This window comes from Balaenoptera ricei, chromosome 16, assembly GCF_028023285.1.
Source record: "Balaenoptera ricei isolate mBalRic1 chromosome 16, mBalRic1.hap2, whole genome shotgun sequence".
In the NCBI taxonomy this organism is placed as follows: Eukaryota; Metazoa; Chordata; class Mammalia; order Artiodactyla; family Balaenopteridae; genus Balaenoptera; species Balaenoptera ricei.
Window position 1 is genome coordinate 39,886,722 of NC_082654.1, and position 10,141 is coordinate 39,896,862.

Genomic DNA, 10,141 nt, shown 5'->3' on the forward strand with positions numbered 1-10,141 from the left:
GAGTAAGGGTGACTTGCCATCTGATATACCTTGGTAAGAGATGTAGCAAATGGCTCTGCTCGGTGTTTTCTTTTTTTTTTAAATGTACTGTTTTTTTTTTTTTTTTTGGCTGTGTTGGGTCTTTGTTGCTACACACAGGCTTTCTCTAGATGCGACGAGCAGGGACTACTCTTCGTTGCGGTGCACGTGCTTCTCATTGCGGTGGCTTCTCTTGTTGTGCAACATGGGCTCTAGGCAAGCAGGCTTCAGTGGCTGTGGCACGGGAGCTCAGTAGTTGGTGCTCGCGGGCTCTGGAGTGCAGGCTCAGTAGTTGTGGTGCACGGGCTTTGTTGCTCCGTGGCATGTGGGATCTTCCCGGACCAGGTACGAACCCGTGTCCCCTGCCCTGGCAGGCGGCTTCTTGACCACTGCATCACCAGGGAAGTCCCTCAGTGTTTTATGAATTGCCTGCAATTGTAATTCTCACAGAGAGGCAGGTGACAGTTTCCTGTAGTAAGAATTTCAGGGCGCTGACGCCCACAGTTGCATCTCACCGGGATGAGTAGCACAGGGGCTCTGGCCATGTGTTCTTCATGTCCTCTACTTAGCTAGTCAAACCCAAGCTGACCAATTACAGCATCCATCTCTCATCCCCGATTGTAGACTGCCCTCTAAAGATTCAGGCTTCTGAAAGAAATCCAGATCCTCTTCTCCCTGCTCTTTGTCAACAGCCCCAAATTCTGCTCTGGTCTCACATCTAGTCTTCCCCAGCCCTCCCAGCATTACAACCATATGGCTGCTCCCAACCTGATGTGCTTAGAAAAAGTGAAAGATTAAAGACCAGATTGTGCGAAGCTTGATGAATGAATAATTTGAAGTGTTTGTTTCCACGATTCAGTTTTTTTTCCCACTGAAAAGCCAGAAACTTCCAAGACTCAGTGTCAGAAAATAAAGGGAGGGGGCAAGAAAAAACAGTCTGTACCTCCTGAAACATCTATGAAATTTACTCATACAAATTCCTGGCAGTCTGACCACACATACAACTACTTAGATTTATAGTTCTACCTCTCAAAATTGGACAATTTGCTTCAAGGACAAAAGTCAGCTAGACAGAACATTTGAAGATGAAAGTAAAGATCCTAGTGTATGTCAATGATTAAATTGTGTCAATGCAGTATTTTTCAGTTGCAAAAATAAAATCAGCTCAAATGTATATATAAACAAAATAATACATTTCAATCACAGTGAAAAAAAAGATTATATAAATTCTGATTTTATGCTAACTTACATGCGTTGGTATAAACTGCCCTTATTAAATTCTTGCCTCCTTATTTCTAGTCAGCCACTGAGTTCTGATACTTTGCTTTCTTTTGAATTCCCACTGCCATTAATTATCATCTCTGCAGCCATCATTTAATACCTAGATCATTGCTATAATTCAGCCTCTAGTCTTTTCTGACTCTAATGTCATTGGTACAACACTGGTTGATTTTCTTAAATATCCATTTTATATTACTCTTCAACTAAAATAATTCCAATGGCCTCATATAACTTTATGAACTAATGTCAATTTTTCTATCTTATTACCAAACTTCTCCAATGTGGTACTTCATATTAATTTCCAGTGTATACCTTCCCTCTACTCAGGCCAGTTTGAAGGATGGCTAGGAGTTAGGAGAAGGGAGAAGAAAGGGACTCTAGGGGACAGAGGTGTAAGTGAAAATAATATGGATGGTTGAGAAGCTGAGTATGATTAGAATGTTGAATTCAAGTTGGGAGGGGGTTGCTCGAGGGGGGGAGCGAGAGTGACAGAAGATAAAGCTGGTAAGGTAGGCAAGAATTAGATCAATATTTGCATGATAGAGTGTTCGTATTGTATTATGAAGTCACTGGGAACAACATGGAAGAATTCTAGGACCCTGCGTACTTTAGAAAGATAATTCGTGAGTTTTGTTGAGAACAGCTTAAAGGCAGAAAGACTAGTTTAGAGACAGATGGAAAAGAAAAAGAAGGACAGAACATCCTACATTCATTCCTCATTCATTCATTGAGGAATGAAGGTAGGATAAAGAGAGGGAGGGCCATAAACTCACCAAGGATATACACTCATCTTCTTAGCCCTTAGCACTTAGCGTCATGTTAGTTGGCATTTCATACATATTTGCTAAACAGAATGGACATTTTATATAGCCCCTCTGACTACTCCAGACTTTGTCCTCTTTTTCCTAATTTTCTAGTTTCACCACAGGATATTAGAATACACAATATTTTTCACTGTGTTGTTCATTATTGGTTCACAAGTCTAAGGGTGTCATAGTCAATAACGAACAAAAAACCATGGGATCACGAAGTCATACTGACTTAGGTTCAAGTGTTGAGTTCCATCCCTTAAGAACTTTGCAAACTTGGGTTAAGTTATTTATAATTGGGTCCCAGTTTCTTCATTTCAAAATTGGAGATAATGATGCCTGCCTTATAGGGCTGTTATAGTGATTCAAAGTGATTCGATAAGTGCACAGCACAGAGCTTGGTACATGACACTCACTAATGTTTTTCTTTATCTCTTCTTCTACCTCTTTGCCTTCTGTCCCCAGTTAGGTGGCTATTTTATTCAATAGAGAGTACTGTGCCTTTGAATACTTTGATGGTTGTTTTTTTTTTTTTTTCTTTTGTCATAACAGTGAAAATAACAGAGCCTGAGAGGTTTGTACTCTGGGGTGATTTCAGACCAGATTTCTAGTCTGCTTCTCTTGCTAATTACACAGGTTCCTTTAAATCACTCTATACTGACTTAATTAGAAGGCCCTGCCTATGATAGAGAACATCTTTGCCTTGGGAAAACTGCAACAGAGTCAGGGAGAAATTGTTCCCAATTTGCACAGCAAGCCAGTCGTGGGGATAGTTAATTTCTAAGCCACTGACTTCCAGGCTAAAATACACTTTCTGCATGTTGACCTCATAGCCTCTCTCTCTTCTAACCATTTTCCTCTAGTAAAGCATTGTGTAATCAACACAGAAATGAGATGAGAATTATAGCTGCAATAGCTGAGGTTTATGCACACTTACTTGGTATTGTTCTAAGATCTTCATATGTAATTTCTGATCTAATCTCAAAGCAACCTTGATTTTACAGCAGAGGAAACAGGCACAGAGAAGTTACCTTACTGAAGGTCACATGGCTAGTAAGTGGTGAAACTAGGGTTTGAGCCCAGGCATTCTGGGTCCAGAGCCTTCTGCTTTAACATTGCAATCATCTCCCTCTTGGCCATTCCAGCACCATGAATCAGCTTTGTTTCATTGGAATTTGGGGAATACTTTGAAATATTGAATTATTATTATTGGAAGTAGTAAGCTGAATTATTATTATTATAGTAAATATTTGATCTTATGGCTTATTTTGAAAGGCAAATAAGAATAAGAGTTTCTAGACATTGTAATTTTTTCTCTTATCTTTATTACCCTCTGGGACCACATATTGGCATTCCCTGATTGATTCCAATTTAAGTAATGCAGTTGTATTAAGTAACTGTTATGAAATGAGAGAGACACATGGAGGAATTAGTACCTGGTAAGTGTGATGCTCAAATGACTTTAATAATAAATCAAAATTATTTAATAAGTAAATTATTTCTCAAAAATCAGACAAACACCTGCCATTCAAATACCTTCTATTATCCTCTGGTTACCCATGACACTTTCACCCTGGGCCATGTCTCCTCTACGTCTTCTCTTCCCCACCATCAAAACTTGTCCTAAGTACCATTTCCATAAGGCTTTATGAGACCAGTGAATATGCTAGGTGATTTTAGGCTGCAGTGTTCCTGAATGTCAACACCTCAAAGTGCCCTGATCACTCCCCACTCTGTATTCCAACTAATTTGTATTTTAAAAAGGAACTTCTGGAAACATACTCTTCTTATCCTAAATGAAGAACTCTATTGAGGCTGGTGGAGCTGCTATTTGGGTGCATCTGGGTTTCAATTTAAAGCTCCAAATTAGGTCAGTTTAAATATGGGATTCCCTTAGCATTCAGAGACCTAGCAACCCAATTATCCTTTCCCTGGGGAGAAGGGTGTGTCCTCCAGGTGGGAGGTGCTATGTCCTTTTCAGACACTAACAGAATTCCAGTGTAAGACAGCCAAGTCATTCAGGACAATTACTTTGTATTTTCAGAGGTGACTCCACTGTGTTTCCTGGCCTGTGTCTGTGCATATTTCCTCTGTGACCTGCGCCTGGCAGTCTCTTTGTTCACAAGAGAGGTCTCCTTTAACTGTGTCTCCAGCTGTGTCAGTCCCTGAATCTGAACATAACAGGGAGAGTGGCACTCAGAGTGAAGGGGATATTTCCTCATAATCGTGGAGGTCCTATTAATCTCTCTCTCAGAGTTTGCATAGAAAATCAGGATGAATTAGAAATGCTGTCCTGTGGGAGGTGGTATAATGGAAAGGGCCTGCCTGAGGGGTGGAGTACTGCACATGGGTTCTTACCCTAATAAAAAGTGTCTTTTATCTTGGGACACTCATTCAGCTTTTTCTCTGTCAAAGGACCTCAACGTTTCCTTTTAACTCCAAGACTCAGTGCTTCTCAGTGTTCCATTTTTACTCTGTTTGCAAGGTCTATGTGCCAGACTCCTGGAGTTCACTCTTGTTTCTAACCACTGATTAACTGTGTGATCTTGGGCAATATTTTTCATGTCTCTGAGACGTCATCTCTTTACTGGAAAAATGGAATTGCACCAGTACCGATTCCAGGAGATTCCAGAGGATTAAATGAGTTAATCTATGTGTCTGGCATATGGCAGGAGCTATATAAAGATATAAGAGCTATTATTAATATCATTGTTATCATCATCATAGAGTGTCAATTGGCTGGTAGTAAATGCCTGAATTGTGAGGCAGTGTTAGGGCTCTTCAGGAAAGAGGATTGGAAAGAGGTTTCCTGAGGTGGGCATTTGTATGTGCCAACAGAGTTTTCTCCGCCATGGTATCAGATTCTGATTTTTGACTTCCACTGCAAGTAAGCACAGGTTTTAGGCTAAGCCAATTCATGCAGAAGGCCCCAGCTGAGCACGAAATATAAACCTAATAGACAAGCTGGATAGAAGGATACTACAGATGGGTTAATAGAAGTGAAAATCAATTACGTTTATACCTAATACCCTGTCAGTGCTCTGTCAGTTTTTTAGGAGATGTTATAGAATCTTCCCTTCTTTGCTTCCTTCACTGTCTTAGTTACAACATCTGCACTGGTTTAAATCTTTTTAGGGTTGTTTTCTTCTGGGACCTGCATGGGACTTGTTCTCCTCTCACCTTCCATCTGGATCCTTATGTCCTTTCTTCACAGTTTCATCAAACCTCTTAATTCATCAACAAATCAGTTAATGCCCAGGACAGTAGTTGAAGGCTCCCTACGTAGTCTGCACTATTGCTACATAAATGGAGCTAAGCTTATAAACTCTAGGTGAGAGCATCGTTCAGTGATGAATAATGACAATTACCTTGAAGAAACTAGGATTACTAAGTTGACTATGAAGAAATTTGGCATTAAAAAAATCTAAATTCTTCTGTATAAAATGCTTTGTAAACTAGAATATTCTATAGAAATGAGGTATCATGGTAGTTAATTTTGCTATGTAAACTGGAATATTTTATAGAAATAAGGTATCATGGTAGTTAATTTTGTTATGTAAATCTAGTGTTAAGTCCACTGGGCATCCCAAAACAATGGTCATTTTTTAACTGCTAGAAGAAGAGGAGACATTGCTATGTCCTTGAAGGAGGGATTTTGATAGAATTGCAAACCAGTTTGCTCGCTTAGTCATTCTGTCTGGCCAAATTGTCATATGCTAATTCTCTTTAGCCATATTACTGACTGGGGCAGAACCCTGTACATAACCTTGCAAACTAGAGAGAGTTATCCTAATCCTTATTATTACTTTCCTCTTAATTTTAGCAGGAACTGAGTCCTATTGGAATAAGCAAATCTGGAAAATGTTTTCTGTATGATCAGTAATACCTACATATATAAAATTCCACATATATATCCGAATAAGGAAAAAACAAGCTTAGTGTATATCCTTAAAAGAAAATCAAATCTGAGAGCTTAAGATACCAGTATATTTTAGTCAAGACAACTATTTTTATGAAGAGAAATATTTTAATGTTTCATTTGGATCCATCAAAAATATTCATCACAAAATTCTAATTTATTAAAATAAAAATTTGAAATAGTTTTTAATGCTAATAACCTAGTTGGGTTAGGTCTGATGGAATAAAGTGATAAACCAGCTTTTCTGATCGAATCAGCAGTAAATATTTGTTAATTACTGCCTGGATTTTACTTGATCAGGCCAAGGAGCAGATGGGATTTAGATTTCTAATACAGAATGTCACTGTAGACGTGCTGCTCCTTTTTCCAGATGCTTTCCCTGGGGGAGTTTGGACTGTTACGACTGCACTTTAGAAGAGCCTGGTTACTGTTTCCATGAATAAGATAAAATGGTGTTTATCCTCCGTGGATCAATACCATCTTGTTTGAACTTATTGAGTCATTTAGAGACACATAAGGTAATGAAAACCATTGTGCAATGGTACCCAGCGTACTACCCATACTGCCCAGGTTTCTGTAGGATGACAGTATTTTAAAAGATAGTTATTGAAACAGATTTTTTAATATCAACTGGTTGTGTGATGAAATGAACACACACTGTGACAGGGTGTCCTGTGGGTTTCAGTGAAAAAATTCTTTTTTTAGAATAAAAGAGAATGATAAGTTCTCTTATTTTCTGAATAAATGGAATGGGGTTTCACTTTGTGACTCATCAGAAAACTTCATTGTTTACATACAGTTTTTCATTTAAATGATAGTAGCATTGTTTTGACAAAGAGGAGCTAATAGGTAAGTTTAGAAAGTTTTAGGAAATTTTTCTGGAGGTTTTTACCAACAGGGAAAGGGAAAGGGAAGAGAGTTTTGCTGAATTCCTCCTGTGTACCAGGGACTGTGCTTAACTATTTTGCTTTATCATCTCATTTAATCTTTACTAAATTCTGCAGGACAGATTTTGCCCCCATTTAACCTTTGAGGAATCCGAGATTTAGAGAAGCTGAATATCATGCCCAGGGTCACAAACCTAGGGAGTTTGTGAACAAGCAGTCCAACCCAGCTCTGTCAGGAGAAAAGTCCAGTGTTCTGTCTATAATTAATTTGGAAAGTCTCTAAGATAGGCATGGTTCTGTTTGACGAAAGATGTTTAGACTCTAAGGTACCTAAGAGGTTTGCAATCGTGATGATTTCAGTAGTGATGGTTTCAGTCAATTCTGGTTGTTATGAATGCTGGACACGGGCTATAAAAATGATTTGTTCTGTCTTAATCTGTAGTCTGAGGGGTACCATTTCTGAGAGATGTTAATAAATGTTACTGAAAGAAGATGTTCTGTTGTAAATTAAGCTTAGGAAACAGAACATTGCCTACTCTCCTAGATATTCAAGATGAATGAATGCATTTACACACAGAGTAAATCTCCAGTCATTGTGAGGACGGTCTCACGGTTCTATGTTTGGGCTCTGGAGTCAGACCACTTGGCTGGGGAACTTGGCTCTGCCACCTCCTAACTGGGTGATGTTCAGCCCATTAGGTAACTTACTTGTGCCTCAGTTTTCTCGTTTTGAAAAGTGTTATAATAGTATCTACCTTATATGACTCTTCTAAGAATAACTTGAGATAAATGCATGGAAAGCGCTTAGAAGTGCACTTGGCAATATGCTTAATAAATGTCTGTTATTATTATTATTCAAAATACTCATGTAGTAACAAGACCTGCTTTAACTTGTCCAACCACCATTTCCTCAACTTACTTGACAATAGAATCCCTCTTTTTGAGCCACATATATTAACGTCCACTGAATACAGTGTAGGAAATGCTATATTTGAAAAGACACAAAAGCAACTTGGTATTAGCCCAATTGGAAATAATAACCAAATATTCAGTGTTTTCATATCTACTATGCCATTTTACGTTTGCCCATAACAACTAATTTCTTTTTTCTTGACAACTATCTTTCTCCTTCCCTTACACTTGATAAATAATAAATTGAAACAGTAAAATATGAGAACTGTCTCAAATGGGCAGTATCAATACTATTCCAGAAAATATTGCCCTTAAAAATGAACCTGTAAGTCATTTGTCTATTACCTGTATTTAACAGGGGAAGCCCTCAGTGCTTTGACAAGTTAGTGGTTTCACTTTTATTTCCAGACCTATGCTCCTACTGTATGCATCTCAGCACATATTAATAAAAAAGAATGTTTCAGACCAGACCACCACATCTTTGATGATCTTAAATTGTATACAACTAGAGTTAAATTTGCCAATGCACGTTTTGCAGAACACTAATCCTGCACAATGCACAAATGATGGTGTGTTAGTCATCTTCTTGGAGATACACAATACACATCTAAGAAGTCCCATGGTAAAGAAACTTGTTTGGGAACCCATTCTCCTTGGAACTTACTTTGGTAATCATAGAACAAAACTATTTCAATCAGAGTATTTAAGAGATTTCTGGGAGGAATGGGATATTCCTGGTAAGTGCCTTGATTGATTTCTTTTTTTAGGTAAAATACCATCATAGTCTGATTGTGAATCATCTTGTTGGAGTGAACAAAATGATCATGTGAAATATATCCACTGCGGCACAGTTGCCCAAACCATCCTGAAAGGAAAAGATCTAATAATTAGCCATCTCAAGGTTGAGATTTAATATACTCAAACCAATCATTTTCCGTGTGTGTGTGTGTGTGTGTGTGTGTGTGCGTTTATGTGTGCTTTTGGTGGTGGTGCAGGATAAAGGAGGAGAGGAAAGAAGATAATTGAATATATGAAGTATAAAGTATGGTAGAAATTATGACCTATACAGAGAACTCAGACTCTGTCAGTGATGTTAATACTATTTCTCTTGTTAATTATACTTTTATGTTTCCTGGGATCTGAGGACCAGGACAGGCAGTCAACCACAACTCTCCCAGCTGTCTGGCTATTGCTAAATACATTTCTCAGAAACATTAGCCTTACTCTTATACCCAAAGTGATAAATCTACATTTTTTTTTTAACCCTCAGAAATTGATTAAATCAAGGAGCAAAAAGAGCTGCCATCTCATTTTGAGATTATATGATCGTTCTAATTTTCTTTTGTTTTCAGGTGGCTTCATTAGTATAAAAACAAACTAGAAACATCTCTGAATTCAGCTCTATAGTGGAAGAGGGTAAAAACTGTTTTTCACTGCATTCCCACTGATCCACACCGCACAGTTTCACAGAGTTGAAATAGAAAAAGCAAAACACATGGACAATACCTGAGTGATTTCAGAGATCCCCACCCGGAAAAGGTTTCCTTGATTATGGCGAATTCAACGTGTCACTCTGGGTATGCTCTAATCATCATATCAAACTCCAAAGGTTCAGTGGCTTTAGGTTTGGTTTACAATTCCTGGGAGTTAAACTTTAACTCACCCTGTCTCTTGCATCCATGCAGCCCTTTGACCAGATAATTGGGTCACTACAACCCAAGCAGAATCTACAAAATTACTGTTGTCATTTGTTTACCATATTAAAATGAATTTTGCATTAAGAATCATTAATGTGAATATTATTTTGATGCTGTTTTAAGTGATATATATTTTAAAAAGTAGAACTCACTGCAATTTGGGTAACTAAGCTTTTCTTTATATTAGCTCCCTTGTTTTCTGCTATGCCAAAATGATATTAACCCTATGGTAATTTAGGAGAATGTTTCCTTTTTTTTCCCTCCACACTTCCTATGTCACTGTATTACACGGAATAAAGTGTGGAGTTTTAGGTCAAGTATGTAGATAAATGCAGGCTTACCAAAATAAAACACAAAAAGCATTTATATAACCAAATAAATAGGGTCAGATCAGGTTGGGGAAAGCACGCTTCTTTTTATACAAGCTGCTCATTCAGATTTTAAGAGGGAGCTATAATAATCAGCCATGTACTGAGGTTATATGAGAGCCAAAGCTATTGTTCATTACTTCTTCATTTCTTGAAGAATAGGAAAATGTTATTTCCAAAGATATAAACTCTACGTTCTCAGTTCTCTGAGAAGAGCGACAGTCTATAGAAGAAATTTCAAAGGGTCATA

General features: G+C 38.0%; 1 protein-coding gene across 1 annotated transcript in view; it reads right to left on the reverse strand.

The window, feature by feature from the left end:
• A1CF (APOBEC1 complementation factor) overlaps positions 1-9,410 on the reverse strand; it is a 76,778-nt gene extending 67,368 nt beyond the window's left edge. Inside the window, exon 1 of the mRNA XM_059899448.1 lies at positions 9,333-9,410. The gene's annotated coding sequence lies outside the window, so the exon portion shown is untranslated. The remainder of the gene's footprint in view (positions 1-9,332) is intronic.
• Between the last annotated feature and the right edge of the window lie 731 nt (positions 9,411-10,141).